At 40.6% G+C, this 12,500-nt stretch overlaps 1 protein-coding gene across 3 annotated transcripts in view; it reads left to right on the top strand.

The window, feature by feature from the left end:
* Positions 1-12,500, top strand: part of zer1 (zyg-11 related, cell cycle regulator) — a 47,557-nt gene that overhangs the window by 3,813 nt on the left and 31,244 nt on the right. The window lies entirely within an intron of this gene.

Below are 12,500 nucleotides of genomic sequence, written 5' to 3'. Positions count from 1 at the left end.
CTTGATTCGGTTCAGATTGATTCGGTTCAGTGCTGATTTGGTTCAGATTGATTCGGTTCAGTGCTGATTCTGTTCAGATTGATTCGGTTCAGTGTTGATTCGGTTCAGGTTGATTAAGTGTTGATTCAGTTCAGTGTTGATTCGGTTCAGATTGATTTGGTTGAGGTGATTCTGTTCAGATTGATTCGGTTCAGATTGATTCGGTTTGTGTTGATTGGGTTCAGGTGTGTGTGTGAAGCTGATCTCGTGTTCCTCGTCTCTCAGGTGCAGAGGCTTCTCTTCCAGTGTTGATTCAGTGTTGACTCAGTCTTGATTTGGTTCATTGATTCGGTTTGTGCTGATTCGGTTCAGTGCTGATTCGGTTCAGTGCTCATTCAGTTCAGATTGATTCGGTTCAGTGTTGATTCAGTTCGGATTGATTCGGTTCAGTGTTGACTCAGTCTTGATTCGGTTCAGATTGATTCGGTTCGGACTGATTCGGTTCAGATTGATTCGGTTCAGTGCTGATTCGGTTCAGTGCTGATTCGGTTCAGGTTGATTCAGTGTTGATTTGGTTCAGATTGATTCGGTTCAGTGCTGATTCTGTTCAGATTGATTCGGTTCAGTGTTGATTCGGTTCAGATTGATTTGGTTGAGGTGATTCTGTTCAGATTGATTCGGTTCAGATTGATTCGGTTTGTGCTGATTCGGTTCAGGTGTGTGTGTGAAGCTGATCTCGTGTTCCTCGTCTCTCAGGTGCAGAGGCTTCTGTTCCAGTGTTGACTCAGTGTTGACTCAGTGTTGACTTAGTGTTGATTCGGTTCAGTGTTGATTCGGTTCAGATTGATTTGGTTCAGTGTTGATTCAGTTCAGTGTTGATTGGGTTCAGATTGATTCAGTTCAGTGTTGATTGGGTTCAGATTGATTCGGTTCAGTGTTGATTCAGTTCAGTGTTGATTCGGTTCAGATTGATTCGGTTCAGTGTTGATTGGGTTCAGATTGATTGGGTTCAGTGTTGATTGGGTTCAGTGTTGATTGGGTTCAGTGTTGATTGGGTTCAGATTGATTCGGTTCAGATTGATTCGGTTCAGTGTTGATTGGGTTCAGTGTTGATTGGGTTCAGATTGATTGGGTTCAGTGTTGATTGGGTTCAGATTGATTCGGTTCAGATTGATTCGGTTCAGTGTTGATTGGGTTCAGTGTTGATTGGGTTCAGTGTTGATTGGGTTCAGTGTTGATTGGGTTCAGATTGATTGGGTTCAGATTGATTCGGTTCAGTGTTGATTGGGTTCAGATTGATTGGGTTCAGATTGATTGGGTTCAGTGTTGATTGGGTTCAGTGTTGATTGGGTTCAGATTGATTCGGTTCAGATTGATTCGGTTCAGTGTTGATTGGGTTCAGTGTTGATTGGGTTCAGTGTTGATTGGGTTCAGATTGATTCGGTTCAGATTGATTCGGTTCAGTGTTGATTGGGTTCAGTGTTGATTGGGTTCAGTGTTGATTCGGTTCAGATTGATTCGGTTCAGTGTTGATTGGGTTCAGTGTTGATTGGGTTCAGATTGATTGGGTTCAGATTGATTCGGTTCAGATTGATTCGGTTCAGTGTTGATTGGGTTCAGTGTTGATTGGGTTCAGTGTTGATTGGGTTCAGATTGATTGGGTTCAGATTGATTCGGTTCAGATTGATTCGGTTCAGTGTTGATTGGGTTCAGTGTTGATTGGGTTCAGTGTTGATTGGGTTCAGATTGATTCGGTTCAGATTGATTCGGTTCAGTGTTGATTGGGTTCAGTGTTGATTGGGTTCAGTGTTGATTCGGTTCAGATTGATTCGGTCCAGTGTTGATTCGGTTCAGTGTTGATTGGGTTCAGATTGATTGGGTTCAGATTGATTCGGTTCAGATTGATTCGGTTCAGTGTTGATTGGGTTCAGTGTTGATTGGGTTCAGTGTTGATTCGGTTCAGATTGATTGGGTTCAGATTGATTGGGTTCAGTGTTGATTGGGTTCAGTGTTGATTGGGTTCAGTGTTGATTGGGTTCAGATTGATTGGGTTCAGTGTTGATTCAGTTCAGTGTTGATTGGGTTCAGTGTTGATTGGGTTCAGTGTTGATTCGGTTCAGATTGATTCGGTTCAGTGTTGATTGGGTTCAGTGTTGATTGGGTTCAGTGTTGATTGGGTTCAGATTGATTGGGTTCAGATTGATTCGGTTCAGATTGATTCGGTTCAGTGTTGATTGGGTTCAGTGTTGATTGGGTTCAGTGTTGATTGGGTTCAGATTGATTGGGTTCAGATTGATTCAGTTCAGTGTTGATTGGGTTCAGATTGATTCGGTTCAGTGTTGATTCAGTTCAGTGTTGATTCGGTTCAGATTGATTCGGTTCAGTGTTGATTGGGTTCAGATTGATTGGGTTCAGTGTTGATTGGGTTCAGTGTTGATTCGGTTCAGTGTTGATTCGGTTCAGATTGATTTGGTTCAGTGTTGATTCAGTTCAGTGTTGATTGGGTTCAGTGTTGATTGGGTTCAGATTGATTGGGTTCAGATTGATTGGGTTCAGTGTTGATTCGGTTCAGTGTTGATTCAGTTCAGTGTTGATTGGGTTCAGATTGATTCAGTTCAGTGTTGATTGGGTTCAGATTGATTTGGTTCAGTGTTGATTCAGTTCAGTGTTGATTGGGTTCAGTGTTGATTGGGTTCAGATTGATTTGGTTCAGTGTTGATTCAGTTCAGTGTTGATTGGGTTCAGTGTTGATTGGGTTCAGATTGATTGGGTTCAGTGTTGATTGGGTTCAGTGTTGATTGGGTTCAGTGTTGATTCAGTTCAGTGTTGATTGGGTTCAGATTGATTCAGTTCAGTGTTGATTGGGTTCAGATTGATTCGGTTCAGTGTTGATTCAGTTCAGTGTTGATTCGGTTCAGATTGATTCGGTTCAGTGTTGATTGGGTTCAGATTGATTGGGTTCAGTGTTGATTGGGTTCAGTGTTGATTCGGTTCAGTGTTGATTGGGTTCAGATTGATTGGGTTCAGATTGATTGGGTTCAGTGTTGATTGGGTTCAGATTGATTCGGTTCAGATTGATTCGGTTCAGTGTTGATTGGGTTCAGATTGATTGGGTTCAGTGTTGATTGGGTTCAGATTGATTCGGTTCAGATTGATTCGGTTCAGTGTTGATTGGGTTCAGTGTTGATTGGGTTCAGTGTTGATTGGGTTCAGTGTTGATTGGGTTCAGTGTTGATTCGGTTCAGTGTTGATTGGGTTCAGATTGATTGGGTTCAGATTGATTGGGTTCAGTGTTGATTGGGTTCAGTGTTGATTGGGTTCAGTGTTGATTGGGTTCAGATTGATTCGGTTCAGATTGATTCGGTTCAGTGTTGATTGGGTTCAGTGTTGATTGGGTTCAGTGTTGATTGGGTTCAGTGTTGATTGGGTTCAGATTGATTCGGTTCAGATTGATTCGGTTCAGTGTTGATTGGGTTCAGTGTTGATTGGGTTCAGTGTTGATTGGGTTCAGATTGATTCGGTTCAGTGTTGATTGGGTTCAGTGTTGATTGGGTTCAGTGTTGATTGGGTTCAGTGTTGATTCGGTTCAGATTGATTGGGTTCAGATTGATTGGGTTCAGTGTTGATTGGGTTCAGTGTTGATTGGGTTCAGTGTTGATTGGGTTCAGATTGATTCGGTTCAGATTGATTCGGTTCAGTGTTGATTGGGTTCAGTGTTGATTGGGTTCAGTGTTGATTCGGTTCAGTGTTGATTGGGTTCAGATTGATTGGGTTCAGATTGATTGGGTTCAGTGTTGATTGGGTTCAGATTGATTGGGTTCAGTGTTGATTGGGTTCAGTGTTGATTGGGTTCAGTGTTGATTCGGTTCAGTGTTGATTGGGTTCAGATTGATTGGGTTCAGTGTTGATTGGGTTCAGTGTTGATTGGGTTCAGATTGATTTGGTTCAGATTGATTCGGTTTAGTGTTGATTGGGTTCAGATTGATTGGGTTCAGTGTTGATTGGGTTCAGTGTTGATTGGGTTCAGATTGATTGGGTTCAGATTGATTCGGTTCAGATTGATTGGGTTCAGATTGATTCGGTTCAGTGTTGATTGGGTTCAGATTGATTGGGTTCAGATTGATTGGGTTCAGATTGATTCGGTTCAGATTGATTCGGTTCAGATTGATTCGGTTCAGATTGATTCGGTTCAGATTGATTGGGTTCAGTGTTGATTGGGTTCAGTGTTGATTGGGTTCAGATTGATTCGGTTCAGATTGATTGGGTTCAGATTGATTCGGTTCAGATTGATTGGGTTCAGATTGATTGGGTTCAGATTGATTGGGTTCAGATTGATTCGGTTCAGATTGATTGGGTTCAGATTGATTGGGTTCAGATTGATTCGGTTCAGTGTTGATTGGGTTCAGATTGATTCGGTTCAGATTGATTCGGTTCAGATTGATTGGGTTCAGATTGATTGGGTTCAGATTGATTGGGTTCAGATTGATTCGGTTCAGATTGATTGGGTTCAGATTGATTGGGTTCAGATTGATTCGGTTCAGTGTTGATTGGGTTCAGATTGATTCGGTTCAGATTGATTCGGTTCAGATTGATTGGGTTCAGATTGATTGGGTTCAGATTGATTGGGTTCAGATTGATTCGGTTCAGATTGATTGGGTTCAGATTGATTGGGTTCAGATTGATTGGGTTCAGATTGATTGGGTTCAGTGTTGATTGGGTTCAGATTGATTCGGTTCAGATTGATTCAGTTCAGTGTTGATTGGGTTCAGATTGATTGGGTTCAGTGTTGATTGGGTTCAGATTGATTCGGTTCAGATTGATTGGGTTCAGATTGATTGGGTTCAGATTGATTCGGTTCAGTGTTGATTGGGTTCAGATTGATTCGGTTCAGATTGATTCGGTTCAGATTGATTCGGTTCAGTGTTGATTGGGTTCAGATTGATTGGGTTCAGATTGATTCGGTTCAGTGTTGATTGGGTTCAGATTGATTCGGTTCAGATTGATTCGGTTCAGTGTTGATTGGGTTCAGATTGATTCGGTTCAGATTGATTCGGTTCAGATTGATTCGGTTCAGATTGATTCGGTTCAGATTGATTGGGTTCAGTGTTGATTGGGTTCAGTGTTGATTGGGTTCAGATTGATTCGGTTCAGTGTTGATTGGGTTCAGATTGATTGGGTTCAGATTGATTGGGTTCAGATTGATTGGGTTCAGATTGATTCGGTTCAGTGTTGATTGGGTTCAGATTGATTCGGTTCAGATTGATTCGGTTCAGTGTTGATTGGGTTCAGATTGATTCGGTTCAGATTGATTCGGTTCAGATTGATTCGGTTCAGATTGATTGGGTTCAGATTGATTGGGTTCAGATTGATTCGGTTCAGTGTTGATTGGGTTCAGTGTTGATTGGGTTCAGTGTTGATTGGGTTCAGATTGATTCGGTTCAGTGTTGATTGGGTTCAGATTGATTCGGTTCAGATTGATTGGGTTCAGATTGATTGGGTTCAGATTGATTCGGTTCAGTGTTGATTGGGTTCAGATTGATTCGGTTCAGATTGATTCGGTTCAGATTGATTGGGTTCAGATTGATTGGGTTCAGATTGATTGGGTTCAGATTGATTCGGTTCAGATTGATTGGGTTCAGATTGATTGGGTTCAGATTGATTGGGTTCAGATTGATTGGGTTCAGTGTTGATTGGGTTCAGATTGATTCGGTTCAGATTGATTCAGTTCAGTGTTGATTGGGTTCAGATTGATTGGGTTCAGTGTTGATTGGGTTCAGATTGATTCGGTTCAGATTGATTGGGTTCAGATTGATTGGGTTCAGATTGATTCGGTTCAGTGTTGATTGGGTTCAGATTGATTCGGTTCAGATTGATTCGGTTCAGATTGATTCGGTTCAGTGTTGATTGGGTTCAGATTGATTGGGTTCAGATTGATTCGGTTCAGTGTTGATTGGGTTCAGATTGATTCGGTTCAGATTGATTCGGTTCAGTGTTGATTGGGTTCAGATTGATTCGGTTCAGATTGATTCGGTTCAGATTGATTCGGTTCAGATTGATTCGGTTCAGATTGATTGGGTTCAGTGTTGATTGGGTTCAGTGTTGATTGGGTTCAGATTGATTCGGTTCAGTGTTGATTGGGTTCAGATTGATTCGGTTCAGATTGATTCGGTTCAGATTGATTCGGTTCAGATTGATTGGGTTCAGATTGATTGGGTTCAGATTGATTGGGTTCAGTGTTGATTGGGTTCAGATTGATTGGGTTCAGATTGATTGGGTTCAGTGTTGATTGGGTTCAGATTGATTGGGTTCAGATTGATTGGGTTCAGATTAGGGCTGCAACGACGCGTCGGCGGCACATTATTTACGTTCTAGAATGGAACAGAAGATCTAGAATAATGGCAGCTTCTGCTCCCGGACATAGTGAAAATGATCATTTATCATATAAAGCCAGACCGTGACCAGAGGTGTCAAGTAACGAAGTACAAATACTTCGTTACCTTACTTAAGTAGAAATTTTGAGTATCTATACTTTACTGGAGTAATTATTTTTCAGCCTACTTTTTACTTCTACTCCTTACATTTTCAAGCAATTATCTGTACTTTCTACTCCTTACATTTTAAAAATAGCCTCGTTACTCCTATTCCATTTCGGCATGTTTTCATTCCGGCTTGTCATAAAATAAAAAAAACTATCCAGATAAATCGCGCCATCCGGACAGAGTGAATTTGATTGTGGTTGGATGAGAAGGATAAACACAAACCATTCCGACACCCTATTGGGTTGTAGGCGATCAATCACGCCTGCACCTGCACAAATCACACACCATGAGCCAGATAGGGCGGGTTCTCGCCGACGAGCACGTACTTTCAGCCAATCAGCGATCAGCAGGCAGACGTGCTCAGCCTGATTCATGACTTTAGCCGGGTTTTTAGCGCGATGACTCGGAGCTGTATATTCTAGTGAATCAGTGATCGCTATGCCAGTGGCATAAATACACAGTAAGTTGTATCTACAGTAAAGAGTGGGAGAGTGACTCAACTCTCAAACGTGAATTACACCTGTGACTCGAAGACTCTTTATAAATATAACTGTGACTCCTGTCCATCATCATACACACACTTAGGACATCTGCAACTAGCAACCCCGACAGCTGCTGAAAGATGTTTAAATCAACGACTAATCCGTTTTGACTGTGCTAAATGTGCATGTGCCATGTACTTCACGAAAGACATACTGTAGTTTTGTCAAAGCAAAGTGCAACACAAGGGTAAGCGCATTGTTGTTATGTATTTGTTGACGGATTATTGTACAGTATAAATGAATTACGCATTTTGACATTGGTGTGTGCATTAACGTGTGAAATGCCTGTTAATTACATAGCTTTTTCCAATCTCTATATTGGGCACTTTTTGCACGTAAATCGGCTTCTTACTGTTGACATTGAAAATCTTGTGTTTTTCTAAGGGATTGCTGTTTTGACAGTTTCTACCTGGACATATAGTCATATTTGAACCGTTTTACTGGGATTTTTTTTTTTTAATCATCAATGTTATGCTTTAAGGAGATAAAATGGTAACTTACTTATCAACATTGATTGGTATGGCAATAAAATAATATCACATTATTTTGGCAGTTAAAGTTTTGGGGTTTTTTCTTGGAGTGACTAGTTGCCTATAAGTATTGTAAGAGGTGCAAACTTGTTATCAATAACCAGGCATGTTATCAATAACCATTTTTAAAAAAAAATATAAATGTACATTTGGTGAGGTTTTTGGGCTGGAAATTGTTGACCCAATCTGGCCACACTGATCACACATTCAAAAAATGGTTATTGATAACATGCCTCTGAATTTTGACTTTTTGCACCTTTACAATATTTATAGGCAACTAGTCATCAAATCTTCCGCTCCATGAAACACGTTAATGCTCAGTAGTACACAATATGGTTCTTTAATGTATTTGAATTGTCCTAAAATGCGTTCATTTTCAATGGGAATATATGCGGCTGAAACGCGTAGCCAAGTGCATCTAAAAATGTTCAACATTAACTTTTTAATATAACATTATAGTCATTATGGCCTTCAGAAAAATGTTTTTTTGAGGAGGTGGGGTATGCACTGTGGCACGGCCTAATCTTTTGTCCTTAAAGGGATACTTCACCCAAAAATGAAAATTCTGTCATCATTTACTCACCCTCAAGTTGTTCCAAACCTGTATGAGTTTTTGTTCTGAAGATATTTTGAAGAATGTTTGTAACCAAGCAGATAGAGCAACCATTGACTGCCATAGTAGGGGGAAAATGCTATGGCAGTCAATGGTTGCATATAATCTGCTTGTTACAAAAATTCTTCAATCTTCAGAACAAAGAAACTCATACAAGTTTGGAACAATTTGAGTAAATTATGACAGAATTTTCATTTTTGGGTGAACTACCCCTTTAATGGCATTTTTTCCCCTTACATTACTTTTACTTTTATACTTTAAGTAGTTTTGAAACCAGTTACTTTTACACTTTTACTTGAGTAAAAAGCTTGAGTTGATACTTCAACTTCTACAGAAGTCTTTTTAAACCCCAGTATCTATACTTCTACCTGAGTAATGAATGCGAATACTTTTGACACCTCTGACCGTGACATTCAAAAGTGTAGGAGTACTTTAAACAGAAGCCGAATAAAACTGTGCTTTGTTCGCTCTGTAACGCCGGTTTCACACTGCGCGCGCAGGCAGAGCAGAAGCTGTGTGTGTGTGTGTGTGTGTGTGTGTGTGTGTGTGTGTGTGTGTGTGTGTGGAGAGCGGGAGCTTTCACACTGCCAGTGAGTGTTGCCAAGTCCGCTTTTTCCCGCGGAATTGGGCTACTTCTACACTGTTGCCGCGGGCTGTGTCTCATGTCCGCGGGTTGAAGCAAAAAAACACACATATTTAACCCCCCGAACGCGATGTTTACCAGAGAACCTCCCCGAAACGCGATTGGGCTTGTTTTGGGCTAGTTTTGAGTAACGAATGCGTGGGTTTTGTTGTGTAAACCTGGCAACCCTTCCAGTGTTGTCTCGCGCAGCTGAACCGTGGCGCGTGTATTGCAACAGACGGTCACATTTTCCGGGGTTCTTCTCCGACCCCAGTACGTCTCGTGCTTTTATTTATTATGGGCTGCATATATCTGCTGTTAATGCGACCTGGTTCCGCTCTGTCCCAAACACATATGCATAAAACATGCTGTATATAGGTAGTTTGCATGATTAAAGTAACATTAAAGTTAAGATATGCCTCTAGCTTTAATCATTTAAATGTGTCTTTGAAATTTGGGCAAAAACTTCTGGCAGCTTTAGTCGTTGTTTATGCACATGTATATCTTCAAAATAGACGACTAGTTATACTATATTAAAACTATGCTGAAAGCTCCTGTATGTGAACCTTTTGCAGAAACATACAAGTGCATTTTCGTTTACTATTGACACAAATCAATAAGTAAATCATACTCAACTACTATAGTAAACAACTTTTCCTAATTAGGCCTACTCTGAATACATTTTATGATGAATAGTATCATTATATATTATGTTTAAAAAGCTTCTTGTGTTCATATATTTCATTATAAAATGGCATACTATGTACACTACCCTTCCTGAAATACAATTAATATTGTCATCATTCATTGATTTCATGTTAAAATAATATACAAATTCACTACCCTCTTTGAAATACAATAATCAGTAAAAAAGAATAATAAGATTAATCTGGAAAAATAATCGTTAGATTAGTCGACTAATCGAAAAAATAATCGTTAGATTAGTCGACAGAAAAATAATCGTTAGTTGCAGCTCTAGTTCAGATTGATTGGGTTCAGATTGATTGGGTTCAGTGTTGATTGGGTTCAGTGTTGATTGGGTTCAGTGTTGATTGGGTTCAGATTGATTGGGTTCAGATTGATTCGGTTCAGTGTTGATTGGGTTCAGATTGATTCGGTTCAGTGTTGATTGGGTTCAGTGTTGATTGGGTTCAGTGTTGATTGGGTTCAGTGTTGATTGGGTTCAGATTGATTCGGTTCAGTGTTGATTGGGTTCAGTGTTGATTGGGTTCAGTGTTGATTGGGTTCAGATTGATTGGGTTCAGATTGATTGGGTTCAGATTGATTGGGTTCAGATTGATTCGGTTCAGATTGATTGGGTTCAGATTGATTGGGTTCAGATTGATTGGGTTCAGATTGATTCGGTTCAGATTGATTGGGTTCAGATTGATTGGGTTCAGTGTTGATTGGGTTCAGATTGATTCGGTTCAGTGTTGATTGGGTTCAGATTGATTGGGTTCAGATTGATTGGGTTCAGATTGATTCGGTTCAGTGTTGATTGGGTTCAGATTGATTCGGTTCAGTGTTGATTGGGTTCAGATTGATTCGGTTCAGTGTTGATTGGGTTCAGATTGATTGGGTTCAGATTGATTGGGTTCAGTGTTGATTCGGTTCAGTGTTGATTGGGTTCAGATTGATTCGGTTCAGATTGATTGGGTTCAGATTGATTGGGTTCAGATTGATTGGGTTCAGATTGATTCGGTTCAGTGTTGATTGGGTTCAGATTGATTGGGTTCAGATTGATTGGGTTCAGTGTTGATTGGGTTCAGATTGATTGGGTTCAGTGTTGATTCGGTTCAGTGTTGATTCGGTTCAGTGTTGATTGGGTTCAGTGTTGATTGGGTCCAGTGTTGATTGGGTTCAGTGTTGATTGGGTTCAGTGTTGATTCGGTTCAGATTGAATCGGTTCAGTGTTGATTGGGTTCAGTGTTGATTGGGTTCAGTGTTGATTGGGTTCAGTGTTGATTGGGTTCAGTGTTGATTGGGTTCAGTGTTGATTGGGTTCAGTGTTGATTGGGTTCAGTGTTGATTGGGTTCAGTGTTGATTCGGTTCAGATTGAATCGGTTCAGTGTTGATTGGGTTCAGTGTTGATTGGGTTCAGTGTTGATTGGGTTCAGTGTTGATTCGGTTCAGTGTTGATTGGGTTCAGTGTTGATTGGGTTCAGATTGATTGGGTTCAGATTGAATCGGTTCAGTGTTGATTGGGTTCAGATTGATTTGGTTCAGTGTTGATTGGGTTCAGATTGATTGGGTTCAGATTGATTGGGTTCAGATTGATTGGGTTCAGATTGATTTGGTTCAGTGTTGATTGGGTTCAGATTGATTGGGTTCAGATTGATTCGGTTCAGTGTTGATTGGGTTCAGATTGATTCGGTTCAGTGTTGATTGGGTTCAGTGTTGATTGGGTTCAGATTGATTGGGTTCAGATTGATTCGGTTCAGTGTTGATTGGGTTCAGATTGATTGGGTTCAGTGTTGATTGGGTCCAGTGTTGATTGGGTTCAGTGTTGATTGGGTTCAGTGTTGATTCGGTTCAGATTGAATCGGTTCAGTGTTGATTGGGTTCAGTGTTGATTGGGTTCAGTGTTGATTGGGTTCAGTGTTGATTGGGTTCAGTGTTGATTCGGTTCAGTGTTGATTGGGTTCAGTGTTGATTGGGTTCAGTGTTGATTCGGTTCAGATTGATTCGGTTCAGTGTTGATTCGGTCCAGTGTTGATTCGGTCCAGTGTTGATTCGGTTCAGTGTTGATTGTTGATTCGGTTCAGTGTTGATTGGGTTCAGTGTTGATTGGGTTCAGTGTTGATTGGGTTCAGTGTTGATTCGGTTCAGATTGATTCGGTTCAGTGTTGATTCGGTCCAGTGTTGATTCGGTTCAGTGTTGATTGGGTTCAGTGTTGATTCGGTTCAGATTGATTGGGTTCAGATTGATTTGGTTCAGTGTTGATTGGGTTCAGATTGATTGGGTTCAGATTGATTGGGTTCAGATTGATTGGGTTCAGATTGATTTGGTTCAGTGTTGATTGGGTTCAGATTGATTCGGTTCAGATTGATTGGGTTCAGATTGATTGGGTTCAGTGTTGATTCGGTTCAGTGTTGATTGGGTTCAGATTGATTTGGTTCAGTGTTGATTGGGTTCAGATTGATTGGGTTCAGATTGATTGGGTTCAGATTGATTGGGTTCAGATTGATTTGGTTCAGTGTTGATTGGGTTCAGATTGATTGGGTTCAGATTGATTCGGTTCAGTGTTGATTGGGTTCAGATTGATTCGGTTCAGTGTTGATTGGGTTCAGTGTTGATTGGGTTCAGATTGATTGGGTTCAGATTGATTCGGTTCAGTGTTGATTGGGTTCAGATTGATTGGGTTCAGATTGATTGGGTTCAGTGTTGATTGGGTTCAGATTGATTGGGTTCAGTGTTGATTGGGTTCAGTGTTGATTGGGTTCAGATTGAATCGGTTCAGTGTTGATTGGGTTCAGTGTTGATTGGGTTCAGTGTTGATTGGGTTCAGTGTTGATTGGGTTCAGTGTTGATTCGGTTCAGTGTTGATTGGGTTCAGTGTTGATTGGGTTCAGTGTTGATTCGGTTCAGATTGATTCGGTTCAGTGTTGATTCGGTCCAGTGTTGATTCGGTTCAGTGTTGATTGGGTTCAGTGTTGATTCGGTTCAGATTGAT

The sequence above is a fragment of the Gobio gobio genome (assembly GCF_949357685.1).
Source record: "Gobio gobio genome assembly, chromosome: 14".
Classification (NCBI taxonomy): domain Eukaryota; kingdom Metazoa; phylum Chordata; class Actinopteri; order Cypriniformes; family Gobionidae; genus Gobio; species Gobio gobio.
Note: the sequence above shows the minus strand (reverse complement) of the source record. Positions and strands in the feature narration are given on the sequence as shown.